At 40.6% G+C, this 4,894-nt stretch overlaps 1 non-coding gene across 1 annotated transcript; it reads left to right on the forward strand.

Annotated features, from left to right (window-relative positions):
• The first annotated feature begins 4,240 nt into the window (after positions 1–4,240).
• LOC127742960 (small nucleolar RNA R71) lies at positions 4,241–4,348 on the forward strand. Its single transcript, XR_008004305.1, has one exon. It is a non-coding gene; the product is annotated as a small nucleolar RNA R71 (small nucleolar RNA).
• Positions 4,349–4,894: the final 546 nt, after the last annotated feature.

Here is a 4,894-nt window from a genome sequence, read left to right on the forward strand (position 1 = left end):
GGCCCTCCTATCCATTGATGCTCAAAGCCTTGGATCCTTTTTACCCTTGCTTTTTGGTTTTAAGGGCTATTGGCTTTTTCTACTTGCTCTTTTTTTTTCTGCCATTTTTTTTGCAAGCTTTTGTTCTTCACTGCTTTTTCTTGCTTCAAGAATCAATTTTATGATTTTTCAGATCATCAATAACATTTCTCTTTTTCATCATTCTTTCAAAAGCCAACAATTTTAACATTCATAAACAACAAGATCAAAAATATGCACTGTTCAAGAATTCATTCAGAAAACAAAAAGTATTGTCACCACATCAATATAATTAAACTAAATTCAAGGATGAATTCAAAACTCATGTACTTCTTGTTCTTTTGTATTAAAAACATTTTTCATTTAAGAAAGGTGAAAGATTTATGGAATTATTCATAGCCTTAAGACATAGTTATTAAATACTAATGATCATATAACAAAGACACAAACATAGACAAACATAAAGCATAAAATCAAAAAATAGAGAGATAAGAACAAGGAAGTTAAGGAATTAGTCCACCTTAGTGATGGTGGCGCCTTCTTCTTGAAGGAGCAATGGTGCTCTTTGAGCTCCTCTATGTCTCTTCCTTGCCTTTGTTGCTTGATCCCTAGTGATTTTGGTGCTCCTATCCTTAGTTGCTCCTAATAATTGTGTGGAGGAAAATGTATCCCCTGAGGTATCTCAGGGATTTCTTGATGAGGGAATTCCTCATGTGTCTCTTGAGATCCATGAATGGGCTCTCTTGTTTGCTCCATCCTTTTCTTAGTGATGGGCTTATCTTCTTCAATGAGAATGTCTCCTTCTATGATAACTCCAGCTGAGTAGCATAGATGGCAAATAAGATGAGGAAAAGCTAGCCTTGCCATGGTGGAGGACTTTTCGGCTATTTTGTAGAATTCAAGAGAGATTACTTCATGAACTTCTACTTTCTCTCCAATCATGATGCTATAGATCATGATGGCCCGATCCACAGTAACTTTGGATCGGTTGCTAGTGGGGATGATGGAGCGTTGGATGAATTCCAACCATCCTCTAGCCATAGGCTTTAGGTCCAGTCTTCTTAATTGAACTGGCTTGCCTTTTGAGTCTCTTTTCCATTGAGCTCCTTCCACACATATGTCCATAAGGACTTGGTCCAACCTTTGATCAAAGTTGACCCTTCTAGTGTAGAGGCGTACATCTTCTTGCATCATAGGCAAGTTGAATGCCAACCTCACATTTTCTGGACTGAAATCTAAGTATTTCCCCCAAACCATTGTAAGATAATTCTTTGGATTCGGGTTCATACTTTGGTCATGGTTCCTAGTGATCCATGCATTGGCATAGAACTCTTGAACCATTAAGATTTCGACTTGTTGAATGGGGTTGGTAAGAACTTCCCAACCTTTTCTTTGAATCTCATGTCGGATCTCCAGATACTAATTTTTCTTGAGCTTGAAAGGGACCTCAGGGATCACCTTCTTCTTGGCCACAACTTAATAGAAGTGGTCTTGATGGGCTTTAGAGATGAATCTTTCCATCTCCCATGACTCAGAGGTAGAAGCTTTTGTCTTCCCTTTCCCTTTTCTAAAGGTTTCTCCGACCTTAGGTGCCATAAGTGGTTATGGAAAAACAAAAAAGCTATGCTTTTGCCACACCAAACTTAGAGTATTGCTCGCCCTCGAGCAAAAGAAGAAAGAAGAGTAGAAGAAGAAGAAGAGGATATGGAGGAAAGGCAGAGGTGTGTGTTTTCGGCTATTTAGGGTGGGTTTGGGTGGGAAAGAGATTTTGAATTTTGAAGGTAGGTGGGGTTTATGGAAAAGAGTGGATGGATGAGAGTGGTGAAAGGGTAATTGGGAAGAGAGATTGAGTTGATTGGTGAAGGGTATTTGGGGAAGAGTGTTATTGGATTGTGTGAAGAAGAGATAAGGTAAGTTGAGGTAGGTGGGGATCCTGTGGGGTCCACAGATCCTGAGGTGTTCCTGTGGGGTCCATAGATCCTGAGGTGTCAAGGATTTATCATCCCTGCACCAATTAGGCGTGTAAACACCCTCTGCATGCAATCCTGGTGTTTAACGCCAGATTGATGCTTGTTTCTGGCGTTAAACGCCAGCTCTATGCTTGTTTTGGGCGTTCAACGCCAATCTGTAGCATGTTTCTGGCGTTGAACGCCAGTTCCATGCTTGCTTCTGGCGTTTAATGCCAGCTTTCCTCAAGGTGCAATCTTGGCGTTTAAATGCCAGATTGCTGCATGTTTTTGGCATTCAACACCAGATCCATGCTCTGTTCTAGCGTTGAACACCAGCCAGATGCTCCTTATTGGCGTTTAAATGCCAGTAAGCCCTTCCTCCAGGGTGTGCTGTTTCTTCTGTTGTTTTTGATTCTATTTTTAATTTTAGTATTTGTTTTGTGACTTCACATGATCATGAACCTAATAAAACATAAAAGAACAATAAAACTAAAAATAGAATTAGATAAATAAAAATTGGGTTGCCTCCTAATAAGCATTTCTTTAATGTCACTAGCTTGACAGAGGGCTCTCATGGAGCCTCACAGGTGATCAGGTCAATGTTGTGGACTTCCAACACCAAATTTAGAGTTTGAATGTGGGGGTTTAACACCAAACTTAGAATTTGGTTGTGGCCTCCCAACACCAAACTTAGAGTTTGATTGTGGGGGCTCTGTTTGACTCTGTATTGAGAGAAGCTTTTCATGCTTCCTCTCCATGGTTACTGAAGAAGATCCTTGAGCTTTAAACACAAGGTAGTCCCCATTTAATTGAAGGACTAGCTCTCCTCTGTCAACATCTATCACAGCTCCTGCTGTGGCTAGGAATAGTCTTCCAAGGATGATGCATTCATCCTCCTCCTTCCTAGTCTCTAAGATTATAAAATCAGCAGGGATGTAGAGGCTTTTAACCTTTACTAACACGTCCTCTACTAATCCATAAGCTTGGCTTTGTGATGCGTCTGCCATCTCTAATGAGAATGTGGCAGGCTGTACCTCAATGATCCCCAGCTTCTCCATTACAATGAGTGGCATAAGATTGATGCCTGACCCTAGGTCACACAGAGCCTTCTCAAAGGTCATGGTGCCTATGGTACAGGGTATTAAGAATTTACCAGGATCTTGTTTCTTTTGAGGTAACGTTTGCTGAACCCATGTATCTAGTTCACTGATGAGCAAAGGAGGTTCCCCTTCCCAAGTCTCATTACCAAACAACTTGGCATTCAGCTTCATCATGGCTCTTAGATATTGAGCAACTTGCTCTCCAGTTACATCTTCAACCTCTTCAGAGGAAGAATAGTCTTCAGAGCTCATGAATGGCAGAAGGAGATTTAATGGGATCTCTATGGTCTCTATATGAGCCTCAGATTCCTTTAGGTCCTTAATAAGGAACTCCTTCTTGTCTGGGAGATGTCCCATAAGGTCTTCCTCATTGGGATTCACGTCCTCCCCTTCCTCTCTAGGTTCGGCCATTTTGATTAAATCAATGACCTTGCACTCTCTTTTTGGATTCTCTTCAGTATTGCTTGGGAGAGTACTAGGAGGAGTTTCAGTGACTTTCTTACTCAGCTGGCCCACTTGTGCCTCCAAATTTCTGATGGAGGACCTTGTTTCACTCATGAAACTTAAAGTGGCCTTAGACAGATCAGAGACTATGTTTGCTAAGTTAGAGGTGCTCTGCTCAGAATTCTCTGTATGTTGCTAAGAAGATGATGGAAAAGGCTTGCTATTACTGAGCCTATTTCTTCCACCATTATTAAAGCCTTTTTGAGGCTTTTGTTGATCCTTCCATGAGAAATTTGGATGATTTCTCCATGAATAATTATAGGTGTTTCCATAACGTTCACCCATGTAATTTACCTCTGCTATTGCAGGGTTCTCAGGATCATAAGCTTCTTCTTCAGAAGATGCCTCGTTCGTATTATTGGATGCATTTTGCCATCTATTCAGACTTTGAGAAATCATGTTGACTTGCTGAGTCAACATTTTGTTCTGAGCCAATATGGCATTTAGAGCATCAATTTCAAGAACTCCCTTCCTCTGAGGCGTTCCATTATTCACAGAATTCCTCTCAGAAGTGTACATGAACTGGTTATTTGCAACCATGTCAATAAGTTCTTGAGCTTCTGCAGGCGTTTTCTTTAGGTGAATAGATCCACCTGCAGAATTGTCCAGTGACATCTTAGAGAACTTAGATAGACCATAATAGAATATATCCAGAATGGTACACTCTGAAAGCATGTCAGAAGGACACCTTTTGGTCATCTGCTTGTATCTTTCCCAAGCTTCATAGAGGGATTCACCATCTTTTTGTTTGAAGGTCTGAACATCCACTCTAAGCTTGCTCAGCTTTTGATGAGGAAAAAACTTAGCCAAGAAGGCCACGACCAGCTTATCCCAAGAGTCCAGGCTATCTTTAGGTTGAGAGTCTAACCATGTTCTAGCTCTGTCTCTTATAGCAAAAGGGAAAAGCATGAGCATGTAGACTTCAGGATCTACTCCATTAGTCTTAACAGTCTCACAGATCTACAATAAGTCAGTTAAAAACTGATAGGGATCTTCTGATGAAAGTCCATGAAACTTGCAGTTCTATTATATTAGAGAAACTAGTTGAGGCTTCAGCTCAAAATTGTTTGCTCCTATGGTAGGAATTGAGATGCTTCTTCCATCAAACTTAGCAGTAGGTGTAGTATAATCACCAAGCATCCTCCTTGCATTATTGTTGTTGGGTTCGGCTGCCATATCCTTTTCTTATTCGAAAATTTCAATAAGGTTGTCCCTGGATTGTTGTATTTTAGCTTCTCTCAGTTTTCTCTTCAGTGTCCTTTCAGGTTCAGGATCAGCTTCAACAAGAATGCCTTTTTCCTTGTTCCTGCTCATATGAAAAAG

Source organism: Arachis duranensis, chromosome 1, assembly GCF_000817695.3.
Source record: "Arachis duranensis cultivar V14167 chromosome 1, aradu.V14167.gnm2.J7QH, whole genome shotgun sequence".
Classification (NCBI taxonomy): Eukaryota; Viridiplantae; Streptophyta; class Magnoliopsida; order Fabales; family Fabaceae; genus Arachis; species Arachis duranensis.